The 18,044-nt window shown below is 56.5% G+C and overlaps 1 protein-coding gene across 1 annotated transcript in view; it reads right to left on the bottom strand.

The window, feature by feature from the left end:
* The window catches only part of ZMIZ1 (zinc finger MIZ-type containing 1), a 229,718-nt gene that overhangs the window by 36,213 nt on the left and 175,461 nt on the right, over positions 1–18,044 (bottom strand). The gene's annotated exons all lie outside the window — the stretch shown is intronic.

Raw genomic sequence — 18,044 nt, 5'->3', positions numbered from 1 at the left:
CCCAGAAAGTGCCCTGCCCGCTGAGCACGCGTGCACCCACCTTCCGGTCAGGACTGCGACAGGTCCCTGCCCTGCTGGGCACAGATGCTTGAAAGGACAAAGGATTTCCAGGGCAGAGTGGCCCTGGGGCTGAGCTAGATAGAGTCTGCCAGGGGCACCAAAGGCAGAAGCACAGGAGAACCCTCCACATCCAGGCTTAAGGAGGCCTCGGAAACCAAGAGAAAAGCAACCGGAATGAACTGGGTGCTGGGGGACTTTCTTTCATCCTGAACTGTGCCGGTGCAGCCACCAGAGGCCAAAAGCACCCTCAGGGTCAGTGTTTCTGGCCAGTCCTTCCAAAGCGCATAAAGGAGCTGAGGTTTGGGGAAGTCAGGAGTCAGGAAGGCTGGGTTGTCACCACCTCGCAGTGTGACCCTAAGGAGCTCACAGACCCTCTCTTGGCCTCAGTTTGCCAGCAGGGAAAGAGGAGTAAGGACCCCTGCCCTGCCTTTCCTCCAGGGCTGTGGTCAGGGGCAGGAGGGGAAACTGCGGAGACCGTGGAAGCAAAAACGGCCGATCACAGCCCAGCCAATGCCTCACTCCTGCCACGAGTAATCAGCCAGACTGATGTGATAGTTCTGGAACGCGTCGACCTGGTCAGGCAACCAGGAGCCTTTTGAACCAGGACTGCTCAGCCACTTGGCTGGATGCAGAGCCCACTTGCTTGTTTCCAGGGTCTCCCATGTGGACGCCGTGCAACATGCTTCTGTGTCCTTTTCTCGAATCCACCCCACGTGATGCAGGATATCAGCTCTCATCCCCATCTACAGGTGAGCGGACTGCTTCACTGCTCAGGCAGGTGAAGTCATTCGTTCACAGTAATCACAGTCAGAGAGAGGCAGACACACAGATGGTGCCCCTGCTGCACATCCTGGTGGTGAAGCCCAAGGCTGAACCAGAATGTGGGGGAGGAGATGAAACTCTTCAAAAGGCCAAAACCAAGAGGCCAGGGCCTCTAGCCCCTCTGATTCAATGAGAAACGCTTCGGGCCTCATCTGAATCACACCCCTTACCTCGTTCAGCAGGCACTGGGGGAAGACGCACAGACACACAAGGCCCCGGGGTGGTAGCACAGGGCTGCCACTTCAAGCCACTCAGATCCTGGATAGGCTGCCCCATCAGCCCAAGGCTCCGAGAGGCAGGGCTGGGGGCCCTCTGAGACCCTGCCAGGCTCCGCCCGTGCCCATGGCCCAGGCAATCTCTGTCAGGAGTGCAGAGTGAGTGGGGCCCAGCATCTTTAGGAGCAGCGGGAGAACCCCGTCCATCGAGTCCTGCTGAGAGCTGGCTGGGAGGGAGGTGCCCATGTTCCCAGGGGTCTGCTGGGGACCAAAGGACAAAAGAAGGGCAGTGGTTTTTGTGAGAATGGGGTGGGGTGGTGAAGGGTCCCGCCGGGGTCACCAGTTGTGCAAAACTGCTCGACCAAAGAGGAAAGCGAGGCCGAGATACAGCCTGTGCCCTTCCCAACAGGGCAACTGTCTCTCCCTCCAGGAGGGGGTGCCAGTGGGCAAGCTGCGTCTTAAAAGCTGTGTCCTGCCGCTCTCTGGGGGCCTCACCATACCACCACCTGCACAGGGAGGAGGGTGCCAGAGAGGAGAGGCACCACCCCCCCGGCGTGTGTCTACCCAGAAACCGTGGCAAAACGCCCCTGAAGCGGGTGCCCAGCACACATCTGCCTCAGCTGGAGGGAGAAGTGGTCTATTCAGCGAGGCTGGAACAAACAGAAATGAATTTCCAGATTGCTCCATTCTTCTCCCAGGCCCCTAGCTACCGCTTCTTGTGCGGGGGGGCACCGGGCATCTGGAAACTCATTTGCACGCCAAGCACGAGGCCCGGCGGATCACAGCGATGGAGGGATCGCTCGGCTGCCAGCACAAAGGATGGCCGCAGATGGTGCCGCCTGCTGCCCGCCCTGCCCACGGCCACCCCTCCCAGCCCGCGCTCCTCCTGGGGGCCAACACGCCATGGGAGGGGATGGGGGCACAGCGGGGCATTCAGAGCTTTCCTCCTGTGTCACAAGCCACCCGCCTACTTGGTCAAGGACGGCCCTTGTCTTCCTATTGCTAGTGGAGTGGTTTTCTGCAGACAGAATAAAGGGAGGCTGGTGGTGTAGAGGGGCCTGGCTGGGGAGGGTCTGGGATGCTGTGAGCAGATGTGCTGTGGGTATTAGGCAGCCAGGACACAACACAGATGCCAGGACAGCCACAATCCTACAACCAAGAGGGAAAGGACAGGGAGCGAGGGAGGCACCACCTATCACCCCCTTGGCCCTAGTAGCCAGCTGGCACAGAGGCCACGTGGGCAGACGCATGGCGGACGGACGCAGGGCAGGCTCTCATCATGGTGCAAACCAACACAAGCTGTTCTGAGGCAAACATCGGTCAATGATAACACATGGGGATTTGCAGCCAAAAAATCAGAGACCCAGGAGAACTGACAGACAGAGGCAGGTAGAGGATTATGCAAGGACAGAAAGACAGCCTGGCGGGGTAGGTGTCTGGGTGTGCATCTGCTCTGTCTGTACACGGCTGAGCCAAGCACGCCTCTCTGATGAGGTGGCAGCAGTGTCTACACCACCCCAGGAGAGGGGAGGAGAGGGGACCGTGGGACAGTGGTGAGCAGGCTGTGGGACACGGGGACTAAACGCCCTGGCTTTGGAGTTCCACGGACTGAGCTTGAATTGTGCCCTGACACTCTTTAGCTGGGAGATTTCACACAGGCTGCTTCACTACTTGGAGCTCAGTCTCCCCATCTGTGAAATGGGCTTAACAGGGGCTTGCCTGCCTCAGAGAGTGGACGTGAGCTGTAAATTGGTGCTGTCAGTCAACTGCATGGGCATCCAAGCAGAAGCCAAAAGGGAGGGAGGGTGGGCGGAGGCCCAAAGGATCCTGTAACTCACAGCAGCCCCAGAAAAGTAACCCCTCCATCGTACACCCACCTCTGCATTCACAAAGCACCCGAAGAGCTGGTGAGGCACGGACTCCACAACCCATCCCAGCTCAGTCTCTACCACCCATGTGACGCCTTGAGCAAGTCACCTAAATTCCTGTGCCTCAGTTTCCTCACCTCTAAACTGGGGGGGGGGGGGTAATTCTACTCCCCACGTCCCAGAGCAGCTGTAAGGATGTGTTGCGTTACCACCACAAAGCACAGGAACAGCGTCAGGCACGGAGTAGGTGCTCTACGTATGTCTGCCACTGATACAAGGACGATTAGCATTTTTGACCTTGGTTGGTAGATAAGTGACCAACAGGATGGCCTTTGGTGTCTCTGCCCACTTCTGACCACACAGCAGCAGCCCTGAGGGGTCAGTGGAAGGGAGAGGGGATTCCAAGCCAGGGAGGAGACACGACAGTTTGACCTCTCATGCTCCCACTACCTGCACTTGTCTGCAGTTTATCCAGGAAGCTGCAAGGGACACCAGGGTTCCATGGACTTAAACAACTAAGTCATCTGCTAGCAGCATGATCAGATGAACCAGTATGGGGCTGCTAGCCTTCCTTGAGAGAGGCGGCAGACGGAAGAGGCTGCACGGCTGCCTCTGGGAATTGCCTGGGCTCCAGGGAGGGAGGGTGGAGCTGTATCCTCCAAACCAGCAGAGTAATCGGCAGACAATGAGCCACTTGTGGGTGGAGGGGTGGCAGAGGCTGGAGTCTGGGAGTCGGAGCATCAAAGGGGCAGACAAGCTCGCCCGGGCATATGCAAAAAAACTGCCCCTTGCCAGGCAGGACTTGGGCTTAAGAAGGAGCCAGAAACCAGAGGCAGCCATGTGGCCACACACACACACACACACACAAAAAAAAAAAAAAAAAAAAAAAAAAAAAAGCAGCATTTGTTTCCTATGGAGGTGAGCATACAGATGTCAGACAGTGAGAGGCCTGGATACTCCCTCCCGGTAAGATCTGGGAATCGGGAAGGGATGGGAGCATGGGGGTGCAGGGAGGATGAAAGGCAGTCTGGGGAAGAGGGTACAGAGACCTGGGTGTAAGGTCCGGGCAGGAGAATTATCAAATGTGCTGCAGCCCGGGGAAGCTACATGCAAAGTGAAACAAGTGAAACAAAAGCGTATTAAGTATCAAGGGCATCTCAGCAGCTAAAAGGCTGCTGGAGAACAGAGGAGCTCTGAGTGTGGGAGTGTGTGTGGGTGAGAGGGTGCGTGTGTGAAGAGGGAGGGCGGGGGAGGAAGGGATGAGGGCTTCCGAGACCCAGGGATGGGGCAGGACCCAGGGGGGGCTCAGGAGGTATGCCTGCCAGGCGGCGGGCCCTCAAACCACGCTTCTGGGGGAGATGGCGGAAAGGAAGTCAGAGTGAGGCAGAAAAAGCCCCTGGGAACATGCAAACGGGGTTCACTGGTCAATGAAATATACTAATGACACATTTTCAAATGCTTTCATACCATCAGCTTACTCTATCCACACAAGACCCTCTGAAGTGGTAGCAGAAGCTTGGTGGTCCCCTTTCCCAGCAGGGAAGCCTGGTACGGGCCTTGCCCAGTGAGTCAAGGCAGAAGAACCAGTCCTCCACGCTGGGCTCCTCCCCCTTTCCCCTCCTTTCCTCCCTGGCACATCTGAGTTCCTGTTCCCATATCCACTCGAATCCCCAGGACCACCTCAAGCCACCTCCAGAAGATGGGCACTGCCCCCTGCCCCACCCATGGGTCACTGCAGCCTGATCGTCTTTGCAGTCTGTCCCCTCTGCTTCTTGCCTGCTCGTATCACCTTCTGCAGCTTTGTCCTTTCTCTCCTGAATTATGACAAGCACGTCCTATCATTTATCTCAGTCTCCAATCCCGCCTCCTGCCAACCTGCCCTCTATAAGGCAGCCAGAGGAATTTTTCCACAAATGTATCCTGTTCACCTCTTTCCAATCTGTGTCCCCAGAGGCTGCACAGGGCCTGGGAGACGGTAGATGCTCAAAGGATGCTGAAATGAGTGAGAGATGGGCTACCCCGGGTCAAGCTGGGGGTTCTACAGAGAGAGCATGAACCCCGAGGGCCACGATGGGATTCGAGGGGTTCACTTCTGCAACCCTGGCACCCAGCACAGGATATGCAGCCAACACACGACTAACAGATGGAATTGCAGCTACGTAACTCAACGTGCAGAAGAAGACAGGAGAGATGGACAGACACTGGGCACGCTGCATCTGAGACCCAGTCGATCAGGGTAATACCCTGGGCACCCTGTGGCTTTTAAACCTGACAGCAGCTCCCCACTCCTCAGGGGTAGGGACCCGGCCCCTCAAGACCATCAGCCCTGAATGGAATCCTATCACCATTGTGTCCAGGTTGGGGCTGTCATCAAATAAAATCTACAACCAAGTCAAGTGACACCCATCAGTGGGCCACTCACTCCAAACTGGGGAATGAAAGGTAACAAGCAGTTTACGGAAACAGCATCCATTCATATAACCTGGAAGGCCAGCTGCAGCCCTGGCTCTTCTCTACTCATGGGTTGGCACTGGTGTTCCTATTGATGCGTCAATCACAGGGATGACCCCAGAGCACCTCACCCAGGGCTCCCTGGGGATCCTGCTGTTGCTGGTTTGGTCAGGAACAGTGAAGACTCCTGCCTGTGCCTGGATACCAGGGTTCTACTCTACAGATCTAGCAGAGAAAAGGAGGAATGGTGAGGGCCCAAAAGGGGAGGGAGAAGGGGGTTGCCGAGATGACACAGGCCTGGGCTCGTCTCTCCATCTCATCTGTAAAGTGGGGAGACAGTAAGAGGAACCTCTCTTCACAGGCCTGGCGTGAAGAGCCCTAAGATGAAGGAAGGGCCTGAGCTTCAAACCACATGTGAGAGATGGCAACTCTTGTGCCAGAGTCTCAGCTGGAAACTCGGAAGCTGTGAAATGTTGACTACCTTCTGCTTCTAGAAGGCAGAGTGGCCAAGAGCACAGACTCCAGCCAGGCTGCCTGGGTTCAAGCCCCAGCTCAGCCACTTAGCAGCTGTGTGACCTTGGGTAAGTTAGTTAACCTCTCTGTGCTCTGGTTTTCCCTTTGGTAAAATGGGGATAATAAATATTACCTACCCCCTAAGCCATCAGGAGGATTAAACAAGCTAATACACGTAAAATGCTAGTATGATGCCGAGCATACAGGAGGAACTGTAAGAAAGAACTGTTGTTTCTCTTATTAGGAGGTTTCTCTGTCTCCCCGTCTACATACTGCTGCTCAAATAAAATACAATTTCTTTCACCCATGTCCAAGAGGATCACAAAAAACGCTTATACGTCTTGGGCCCAGGCTTACACCACCTCCTTCGCACCGGGTGCTCTCTGAGCGGGCAGTGTTGCTTCCAAGCACCCAGTGGTGCCCACACCCAATGTTTTTTTCTGCCAGACACTCTGTGTTGGGCAGACCCGAGACCCCACGAAACTGAGCCCCAGTAGCTGCTCACTCTGACTCGGCTCTGAGGCCACACAGTGCAGGCGGCCAGCCTGGGCAGACCCTTGCCTCTGGAGTGCCTGGGTGGCGGGAAGACCTTCGGCCCCTCCTCAGTCCCCATGCGCCTGTGTGTCCAGCAGGAGGTGGGACAGGAGCCAAGGTCAGGATTCCTGCTGTGATCCATGACCCCTGAGAACAGAGCTGTCCACGGAACTGTTATCTGCCCATCCTCCTCTGTGCCCACCAGCGCTGGGTGCCCCAGAAACAGAGAAAGGGGCCCCTCCCTGCTGGTTCTCTTGGACCATCTCCTCCAAGGAAATGGTACAGGATGCACATGACCACAAAGGGTCAGGGCCAGGGGCAGCGACTCAGAGCCCTTGGGCCAGGGGCAGTGGCTGTTCGGCCTCAGGAAATCAGACATCTGTTCTATGTGGCCACCGACCCAGCGGGCAGCCTGGGGCTACGTATGTATCTGCGAAATGGGGTGACAGCACCTCACTACGGATGGGAGGACCTAATGGGATCGTGGGGGGCACACAGACAGGCTTTTCGTTTTCCCAGCCATCTGGTGCCCTCTGCCTCACTGCACAGCCTCACAAGCCGCAGCGAGGAGCTGGCCAAGGATGAGGCTGTCCATGTGTTACGAAGCAGAAATGGAGGCCCAAGAGGAGGTGATTCAACCACAGTCACATCGCAGGACAGCGGCCCCACTGCTGGTCTGGGATGGTTTCCCTTTCATCCCCAGTCAGGATGTCACCTATCTGAGAGCAGACGCATCCCCGGGAGACGGCCGCGCGCCTCCTACCCACCTCCTACTCCCATGAATCAGCACCACCCCAGTGCATTGTCCCTGGCCTGCTACCAACTTCCTGTGTGACCTCAGGTAACTTCCTTCCCTCTCTGGACCCTATGTAAAAGAGGGGCGAGCGCTTGTGCTTTCTGAAGTCTGTTGCCCCATGACTCGGCCCTGGCCTCACAGCGAGCTCATGTCTCTCGAGGTTGAAGCCAGCCTCAACCCCTTCTCAATCCTGCAGGTGCCGTGGGTGGGATGAGCTGCTCATCCTAGACCCTCCCCCTCCCCACCAGGGTGGGCTATAGACAGAAGGGATTCCAGAGCTCTCACCTTGCCCAAGGACCCCATTTACTAAGGCCTTGAGCCCAGAGCAGCAAGTGGATCTGCTGAGGTCCAAGAGCCGGTGTGTGCAAGACGCAGGTGTGACAGGGCCCAGTAGGTGGGCAGCCTCAGCAGCTTGGGCAGCTGAGGGGTTAGAACTTCCCCCTGGTTATGGGAAATGTCATTCCCTGGGGGGCTGTAGGTTGGACTTTGGCGGCCCTGACAGCTGACCCCTGGAACATAAAACCAAAGATGTTTTCCTTGGGGGAAAATCTCGCTCTCCTGCAAAACAGCCGTATCACTGCTCCAGCAGCAGCGGCACGCTGTCCTGAGTGTCGGCTCCTTCTGGCTTTTCTAGATCGTTCCCACGCTTTTCTGCCTGTCCTGTCACGTCCCATCACTGTGGGTGAGAAAGTCAAAACAAGGAAGGATCGACTGCTGGCCCTTTGGCTGAGTGACCCTGTTCCTCTCCATCTCTGCCTGCCCCCCTCACCCACACACAAGCCCCACAGGCAGGGTGACCACCAGATGAGTGGTGCCTGGTCCCAGGATTCACAGAAAGGCCCACGGCCTGCCCCGCCCAGCCCTACCTGCTTCTCTGTGCTGGGCAGATCCTGCCATCTGCGGTCCTATGGTCTGGGCCGGCAGGAGAGGACCTCTGGCATGCTCCACCAGTGTTCCCACACCTGTCCCCCAGGGCTGGTTGGGTTGGCAGGAGCTGGACGTCTCCAAGCTTGTGAACTCACCCTAGGAAGTGAACTCTGGGGGATCTCAGAGCTGCTGCTGGCAGGGCTGATCCCCAAACCAGTTTGGCCGTCCCTCAACCCTGCGGAGCGACCCAAGAGATGTCAGACGGGTTGAGCCTGTCCGTGGACTTTAGGAAAATCCCAGCCTGGAAAATTCCTTGTCCAGGTCACACCACCCTCTGGGCCTTCCTGGCTAACTCGGATTCAACTGAAAATACACCCGAAACAAGCTCAAGCGGGTGTTTTCATCAGAAAAAGAATGCCCCTTTCTTCTTGGGGGTGCCCCTCAGAACTGCCAGCCTGAGGGATGGGCCTGGATAGGGGCACTGGCCAAAGCATTGCTGTCTGCAGAGACCAGCTGGCAGGGAGCTGCCACTGTGTACTGCACCCCCGTGGGGGGCCGGCTCACACACCCCTTGCCCCCTGGACTGTCATAAGCCACCTGGCGGTGGGGAAGTCACAACTCCCATCTTAAAGATAAGGGGCGAGCACGGAGAAGCTAGGTAACCTGGCTCAGGACACACCTGAGTTTGTGGCTGGCCAGGACCAAGGCGGGATTTTCCCATCTTACTTGGACATTTGCTGGTGGTGGGGTGAGCGTGGGACTCTAGACCATCTCAGCTGGAAATTACAGCAAAGCATTAATAGCTGGAGAGGGGAGGGGCCCCGAGCCACGCCCACAACAGATCGAGGCCAGGAGGCCTCCGTGCACCTGCACCCCATATGTCAGAAGAACACGGGTTCCAACAGGACTGACCTCTTTGGCTACCCAAGGATGGACAAGAATATCCATGGGGGTTGGGGGGCAGTGCGTGCCTAGAGCCAATAGTCTCCCCACCTCCATCTTGCTCCGAGGCAGCAGCTGAGCAGGACAGAGGAGACCCAGAGGCCCAGGCTGGCGAGGATGGTCCCCCCACGCCACTGGCCCTGGCGTGACACTCCCAGTGCGTCTGCAAGACAAGACGGGAGCCACACCGTCTGCCTGCCTGCAGAGCTCACGCCCCGCGTTCCAGCAGGTCACCTGGGCAGCCTGTTCTCTCCTCCATGGCCAGTTTCTCCTGGGGGTTAAACACTACTGCCTGTTGCTCCCTCTCAGGGAGCCCGAGGGGTAAGGAGGGATTACGGGAATCAATTTCTTCCCTGGGTACTTCACTTTTCTGAGGCTTCCCAGCTGGGTACTCACAATCTGGTTGTGTCCTCCCGCTCCCAGTGTAAAAAGGAGTGGTCGGTGTGAGGCCAGGCCCTTCCCAGGGTCAAGCAGACCCCCGAGAGAGACCAAACACACAACCACCCACCTTTGTGGAGGGCCAGAGGGCTGTGAGTCTGAGAGCTGAGAGGCCTTGCTGAGCACTCCCTCCATCCGCTCCGGCCCCCACGTTCAATCTCAGGACCTTGACTCTTCCCGTGGGAGCCAGGAGCCAGTGACAAACCCCAGGACCCTCAAATGGCAGTTTCCTTGCACCCAGCCTGGACTCATAAAGCCAGGGTCAGAGCCTTAGGGAGGTGCGGACCGATCCCAGGGCAGCCTTCTTTCTATAAAGGAACCACCTGGAAAACTTACCAGCCCTTAAGAGTGGCTAAGGGGATGTGTGCTGTGGTGACGGGGGCAGGAGAGAGATTTGGGGCAAGCGGCACTTTGCTGGTGATCCTTGATTATTGCAAATTGGGTTCAGGGCACTCACTGTTTGTGGAGAAAGAGCAGGTTCAGGAGAAACCTGCTGACCAGACCCCCAGCTCCCCTGCCTCTAACCATTTGGACCCCAACCCTCCCACTCCTTCCCGGCTTCCCCTGGCTGAGTGACCTGGTAACCTCCAAGGATCTCAGGTTCCCGGCACAAGAAATGCAGTCAGTGATTCCTGCCCCTGACTCTGGGCTTGTGAGGGTGAGGCCTGAGCACTGGGCAGGCGGCTTAGAGGCGGAGGCAAAGCGCCGCTCCACCTACAGTCACTCTGGAAATCAGCTCAGGGGCACATGACCTGGCCCCACGGGCAGCATTTGGGGGCCGATTCAGATGCTGCTTCCGGACCCCACATTGTGGGAGATGACAACCTTCCGGTGGGTTCCCTATCCAGAACTGTGTTGCAGGGTTTTCTCTCTTATCCACTTATCTAGCAAGAGCAGCTGAGAGCTGCGCATTTCAGGTGTCTATGTCTTGGCTTCCTAATCGGTCACTCCACTCCTTTTCTGAGAACCCCTGAGTGTGAATGTTTGACGGAGCCCTGGAAACCACCCGTGCCTGGCTGGCACGACCCCTCCAGGTGCCCAGCTGGGGTTGGCGGTGGATGACCCAGCTGCCCAAAGCACCAAACTGGCCTCCATCTGTCCCACTAGGCTCTCCTTCTAAACTGCAGGGGTCCCTGATGTATTTTGGAGACTATCTGCAATGCTTTTAGCAGGCTGGCTACTCGTTTTAGTTATGTATAGGTAGACACCATTCGAAGAAAACCTGACATAGAGACTGAATTTCTAGAACACTTAGGGGGGAGGGGGCAGGAATCAAGAGAGGAGTTTTCTCTTTGCAGAAGCTCCTTTATGTGATGAAAGGATTCTCTGTGAGGTTCCGTTCAATATCCAGCTGCCTTGTTGCAATGAAAATAAGAATTGTTTATACGAATTCCATTTACATCTACTGCTTCCTGGCTGCACCTGTTACTCAGAGTGTAGCACACCTGGGTGATGTCTGGGTGACTGTGGCCTGGACAGTGAGGCCCCGGGGCAGGACAGAAGTACTTGGGTTTCTAGGCCAGGGGTTCTCGACCTTGCCTGTGCATCAGAAGCAACTGGAAGGCTTGTTCAAACCCAGAGTGCTGGGTCTCACTCCCGGTGGAGTTTCTGATTCAGTGGGTCTGGGGTGGAGCTTAAGAATTTGCACTTCTAACCAGTTCCCAGGTGATGCTGCTGCTGCTGGGCCAGGGAACCCCGCTTTGGGAACCACTGCTCTAGACCGAGGGGTGAGCTCAGTTGCCATTTTCTGCATGAACAGAGTGGGAGGGCACCATTCCTCCCTCGCCCCTTCACGCAAGCTCTCCGGCCAGGAGGGCCGTGGGCCTGGCAGATGGCCTCTCACCCCGCTGCTGACTTCCCCGTTCTTTGTGTTCAAGGCTCTGGAGGTTTGACTCTCTTCCCGCCATTGGTCCACGAGAAGGAACTCTGGGCAGGGAGTCAGAAGTGGGCGAGCCTGGGTTTAATCCGCTGTGTGGACTGTGTGGTCCCGGGCAACACCCTGGTAGGTGTGTGCACCCCAGTTTCTTCACCCGCACGGCAACCTATCTCACCCAGCTGTTCTAAAGGTGTAACGGGGGCAACCTTGACAGTGGCTCCTGCGGGCCAAGAACTTGATTCAGGCCAGGTGCTGTTCTGGGCACTTTGCATGCGCTGTCTCATTCAGGCTGGTACTCTAGAAGTAACTACTACTGCCCCTGCACAACCGTCTCCGCTCTACCACTCCCTAGTGCATTAGCGGTGTGGCCCTGAACCCTCTCTGCCTCGGGGCCTGCCTCACAGTGGCCCTAAGGACTGAGCTGGCTCCTGCAGGGCTCAGCACCACTGTGGCTCTCAGGAAGTAGCCCCAGGGCAGCTCCAAGTAGGCAGGCGGGGGCAGACAGCAGCCTGGGCCATCTGCAGTTCAGGCCGGCTCCGGCTCCATGTTTCTCTCCCAGAGCAGCTGGGGGAGGGAGCCGTCGTTTGTTTAGGCCTCTGCAGTGTTTAATCACCACTCAGCTCTCCCTCCCTCCCTCCTCCCGCCCCCAGCGCCTGCTCTCTCCCTGCAGGAAACAGCTCTCTGCCTTCTGCCTCTGAGGGAAGCCATGAAAAAATTAACACAGCGCCCAGAGAGGAGGAGACACTGGGGCAGGGAGGGTGTCAGAGCCAGATGACCAGCTGGTGAAGACCAGCTGGTCCCAGCCGAGCAGACACCAGTTGGGCAGGCTGGATCCTGAGGGGGCTGTGAAGGGCCAGCAGGCCACAGCGTCTTGGATGGCCATCAGCCTGGGGGTCCAGAGCAAATCCATCTGTCTCTGAGGCAGCTGGAATGCAAAGCCTGGGCCTTCCTGGGGTCCCAAGCCGTTGGAGAACTTGAGGACAGGGATAGATTCTCTGCCTCTGCCCTGCAGAGGGCCAGGTCATCCAAGGACATGCCCTCGGGAAGGTCAACTCCAGGCCGGGCAGAAACTCAGCACACTCTTTTTCTCTGTTCATTTTCCTGACAATCCTGTGATGTCAGGATCACTACCCCCATTTTCCAGGAGGAAACGGGTGCTCAGAGAGGTTAAGGAACCCGCCCAACGACAACCAGCCAAAACAATCAGCAGAGTGGGATCTACTGATTTTTAATTAATAAAATGACTTTTTATTCACCTAAGTAATGCACAAATAGTCTCCTTAGAAAGCTAACATTTCAGACAGAGGCCAGAAGAGGGATCAGGACCCACATTTGCTGGCCTCCAAAGCCACAGTTTTGCTAGTAAGTACATCTGATGGTTCCGCCTCACTGTTACATTTCCCCACCCTCCCTGCTTTACTCTTCAATGGTAATTTTTGAAGACGTAAGGTGTGTATGTGATTAAAAATATACAAAAGTAGAAAAAAGGTATGTCCTGAAAAATGCAGTCTCCCCTCCCCAGTCTCGTATCTTAGTTCCTCCCGCCAGGGGAATCAGGCTAGTGTATTTGGTTTTCCTTCCAGAGTTATTCCACCATTTACATGTATCAGAGTCTTTGCAACATCTGTCTGGAAGTTTCTTGCCCTGGATATCCACGTGGTTCAGCCCTCACTGGCTTACTCAGTGAGGGCTTCCCTGACCTTTCCAGTTTGTAGATGGCAGTACCATCCCCGCCACTGACTCCCTCTATTACCCTCCTCTGTTCAACCCATCTCTATGGCACTTACTACCTTCTACTTTTTATGTCATTTCTCATCTGATGCCCCCCTGTGTGGTCCTGGGCAAAGAGCAAAAGCTCTTTCCAGTGCAGGGGTTTCCATGTACTGCAATCACTGCCACATCCCCAGTGCCCAGAACAGTATCTGACACACAAGTGACACTCAACGTTACCAGAAGCCCTGGGCATGGCTGGTATGGGCAGACCCCACCCTGACACAAAGCGTGGCGCGTTATACATGCTGGGCTCAGCCTCCTTTTTAAGAGCACAAGTTTAAGCTCAAACTGACTGTCATTCCTAGAACACAGGACTGTGCCTTTTCTACCTCCTGTTTCTCCGGAGGACCCAGCCTGGTCTGGGGCACACAGCAGGAGCTCAGAGCTCACAATGAGCAGACCAGAAACTTGATCCCTACCTCACACCACAGACCAAAATCCACAGACCAAAAAAAAAAAAAAAAGCAAAATAATACATTGTCTGGAATATGATATAGGTGAATACCTCCATGACCTTGGGATTGGGGAATATTCTCAAAGAGGACACAACAACCACTAACCCATAAGAGGAAAGTTGAGAATTTTCCAACATAAAAGGGAAAAACTTCTGGTATACCCCTTGAAGAGAGTGAAAAGGCTAGCTAGCACAGGGGAGGGGAGAGTCTGTACGAGACAGAAGGTACATAGTGCATGGTGAGGCCCTAGTTCAGGGGCTCTGGGGAGTCATGCTCCCCTAGACTGTCTGCAGCCACCCAGGAAGGCTTCTCAGAAGAGGCGGAAGGTGACTCCATCTCACTCCTCCCCCAGCTCTGGCCTCTTCCTCCTCCTCCATGAAAAACAAGAGATTTAAGACAGATGCAAGAGCCCCCTTCCTTGCCCCACTCAGAGATAACCAGGCAAGAAAAAACAAATGAGAGCTCCCAGGAGCCAGGCAGGGCCTTGAGAAGCTGGGTTTGACAGGGCAACAGCATTTAGCAAAGCTCACATCATCTATCACTGAGGCCCAGTCATTTAGATACTAGGCATTTGATTAAACTAATATGGGCGGCTGGGGCGAGGCATGGCTGGGCGCTTCCTACCCTCGCCTACAAATGAGACTGTCATACACAATCCGATTACCTTGACTGCCACATTTATCTCGGGAGAGGGGCCATCCATCACTCCTCAGCAGTTGACTCTGCGCATCCTCCTGGAGGAGGGGAATGAAGCGTGCCCCCAAGTTTCAGCAGGCAGTGTCTGTTCGGTCATTCATTCCATCGCCCTCTCGGCAAACACGGCCCCAAATGCTTGCCCTGGGGTAGGTCTTAGGGCTGGGCACTGGGATGCAGAGCAAACACAGTCCTTGCCCTTGAGGGTCCCACGGAGGCTGTGTGGGGAGGTATGAGATCTGGCAACAAAGGAGAGCTCAGTGTGTCCTACAGCTGAGGGGCCCAGGCTTGCACGCCAGCTCCCACTCCTCCAGCTGGGACCCTGAGTGTGACGTGTCACTGATCTAGTCCTCAACTTCGCACCCGTGAGAGGGGATGATAACACAGGGCAGCCTGTCCAACAGAACTCCTGCAGTGATGGAGATGTTCTATCTTTGTGCTGCCCAAAACAGGGGCCACGGGCCACGCGCGGCTATCGAGCACTTGAAACGTGGGCTGCTGTACTAAGGAGCTGAGCTTTACGTCGTATCTAACGTTACTTCATTAAATCTAAGTGTGACCGCCCACACGGGGCTCTGGCTCCCGTGTAGGACATCGCAGATACAGTGGTGGCTGTCTTTTCAGGGTAGTGGTGAAGGATCAAACCAGGCAGCCTTAAAATGCCCAGCGCAAAGCTCTGCACATGACGCATGCTCACTGAAGGGTGGGCCCCCTCCTTCTCGGAGGGAGGGCTGGATTCCAAGGCCAAGGATGACAGCAGCTGCTATCTGATAACATGCTCACCTCTACTGTCCAGTCGTCCAGCAGGGCGGGCACAGTCCCGTTTTAAAGAAAAAGAAGCAGAACTCAGAGGTAAGGATGGCACAAAGCACGACGTGGCAGACACAGAACTTGAGTGCAGGTCTTTGCAGCTTTGAACTCCCCTTCTTTCCACGGGACACCTGACTACCCAGGAGACATGCAGCAGGAGCAAAGGCTCAGGGACGGGGCACGTGAGGGCAGGTCGGCTGGGCAGGCGGGGACCGCCACGGTGTGTGGATGCCACGTTGACCAGCTTCTTCTCTGGACTGGTTTCCTCTCAATGTCAGCGCGGAAGAGGTGGGTGCCAGGCACACAGGGGCAACTCAAGAGTCGCCCCAGCCCCTGCCCAACTCACCCCAGCCCTTCAGGCCAAGCCCAGGGCAGCACTGAGGTCCCTCCCAGCGCAGGACAGAGCTGGGGCAGCCGACAGAACTTTGGGTTCTAAATATACCAACTCTAGATGGGGCTCTGTCCCGAGACTTTGGCAAGGAGCAACCAGACAGGGAGCCTCGGTGATACCTGGACCAGTGAGAGAGCCCGGGGAACCCCGGCTGCCTTCTGCGTTACAGGATGCTGGGTAGCACAGGCTGGAAGGCTAGCAGACATGCCTCAAACTAGCTTCCGTACCAGGAACCTGAGCTCTGAGTGGGTCGAGTGCTCTCAGTGGGGGCCTGACCATCCCTTACAGGGCTGTAGTGGGGATGAGAGGCACTAACGGACGTGTGAGCAGAACTCAGCACCCCCAAGTGTCACTCACTGGGACCTGTTCAAATCACTGGTATTGTCCGAGCTCTCAGAGCAGGTCAGAGACCAGGTGAGACCCACCCCACCACAACCAGCCTGCATCCTGTAGGTCCGAGAACGCTGGAGAGATGGCGCCTAGAAACAAGCACTCCAGCAGGGGCCTGAGACCTCACCCCCACTGGTGGGCTGTGTGACCTGGCGCCAGCTGCATCACGCCTCCGTCAAAAACGAGAATAAAATCACCAGCACGCGCTAATCCTTCCACGAGGATCAGATGGAACATGCAGAAGCACTTCTAACCTGGATTTGCACAAATCTGATAGAATCTAAGTGTGCCAGTGGGCAGGCTTTCCCGGTAACTTCAGAGCAGCCTGACCCTGGAGAGAAATCACCTCCCAAGCAAAGACAAGCCCCCTGCAGAAACGGCTGGCGCTCAGGAGTCCAGTCTCCAGACATTCAAGAGACGGCCTGCTGGCAGAGGACTTCTCATAAAACCAGAGGCTGGAAAGGGGCGGGCCCAGGTCAGCGGAGGCCTGCTTTGCGAGCCCCTCCTGGAACTCGCTGCAGGGGTGGCTGGCAGACTCCCAGGAATGGGCTGCCCTGGTTCATGAGGCCAGGCACAGGGGCTCCAGCTGGCCTGGGAGGCTGCGGAGGACGCAGGGGACACGCTGCAGCTGTAGGAGGGAGTAGGCCGCCCTGGACAGAAAGCAGGAGCCTCCTGGCAGGAGACCACCACTAGGCTGGGAGATGGGGAGGGAAGGCCGCAGGGTCGGAGCCAGGCCAGAAGAGCCTAGCGGGATGAAGTGACCTGGAAGAGGCAGATGAGGTGGCGCTGGGGAGAGGGGAGATCAGGGGAGCTGAGGAGGCCTCCCCGGAATATCCCGTCCCCCCAGACTCACCCGTCTCCACTCTCCCAGTCAAAGGCATGCTTGGACGCTCGCACATTACTATAAATGAGTTTATAACAAACGGTGCCAAGATGGGCAAGGAGCAATAACTGAAGCAAAGAGAATGAGGTGGGGGAAGGCGGTGGGCAGCTCGCCCTCGCAGGTCACCTCCACAAAGGCAAGGAAGACAGCAGTGGGGACCCTGGCTGTCAGGACCACCAGCACTCCCCCTCCCCCTCCCCAAAATGCCAAAACGCCAACACTCTTTTGTTGCCAGTTAAACCAATTTGGGGGTAATTCTGCAGGCAATTGTCTTCCTATTTACAATGCGGCTCAGTGATTGCATGGAGGCTGATGGTTCAGGCTGTAATTGTATGGTAATCACTTCTGTTTATGATCAATGCGGAAATCACTATTGTTTTGCAGCAGGCTTGTTAAATCAAAAAAGTGCAGGGGTGGGGAGGGAGGGTTTATTTCTGTGAGTTGGAGCCCCGGGAAAATGAAATTAAGCAGAGCAACCCAACGTGGGGGGAGGTGGCTCTGATGGCAAAGGCACCCTCACCAGCTCGGATCTGAGAGAGACAGGCAGGGACGCAGAGACAGTGAGAGAGAGATGCAAGGTGCAGGCGGAGAGACACAAAGGAGTAGAGACACAGGGAGGCGGGTAGGGATATGCCATGGGAATGGCCAGGCTCAAGATAGGGACGGTCAGGTGTTCAGATACACACAGAGGGGCCAGACAGACCCTACAGCTCATACATGCAAAGATGCCAAGAGAGACAGGAGGACCCCTTAGACACACCCATACTTTACCAGACCTGCTCTCACCTATTCCTAGGCAGGTGGGGACAACCCAGGTGCCAGGTAGCAGGCCAGGCACTACCTGCCCCATCTGGGATCCGCCTGCGTGCTCCTCGCCCTGCCCCAAGGCCGCCTACCTGCCGGCTGAAAACAGGGTGGCAGATGGCACCTGGGGGGCTCAGGTGGCAGAAGCAGGGCAGTGTTGCGAGCGGTGTGCTGTGGAGAATGGGGGTGGGGGCGGGAGGGGGGAGCCGTCCACCTGGCGGGCAGAAACCGGAACCTCCCGGAAGCCGCAGGGTACAGGCCTGAGCTGGGCGAGGGACAGCGCCTCCCAGGGCAGCCACGGGCACTCCATGGCACCCCAGGGCCGAGCCAGCCCAGGCTGGAGGCCAAGGCCTCCCAGGGAGCGAGCAGGCACCAGCTGTGTGTGCAGCTCCAGCTAACCCCTGGGCTGCAAGCGTGTTTATTTTCTACTACACGCTCTTCCTCCCCAGCAAAAGAGATCAGG

Source organism: Neophocaena asiaeorientalis, unplaced genomic scaffold (genome assembly GCF_003031525.2).
Source record: "Neophocaena asiaeorientalis asiaeorientalis breed wild unplaced genomic scaffold, Neophocaena_asiaeorientalis_V1.1 scaffold517, whole genome shotgun sequence".
NCBI classification, from domain to species: domain Eukaryota; kingdom Metazoa; phylum Chordata; class Mammalia; order Artiodactyla; family Phocoenidae; genus Neophocaena; species Neophocaena asiaeorientalis.
The sequence above is the reverse complement of the archived record's forward strand: the minus strand, read 5'-3'. Positions and strand labels throughout refer to the sequence as shown.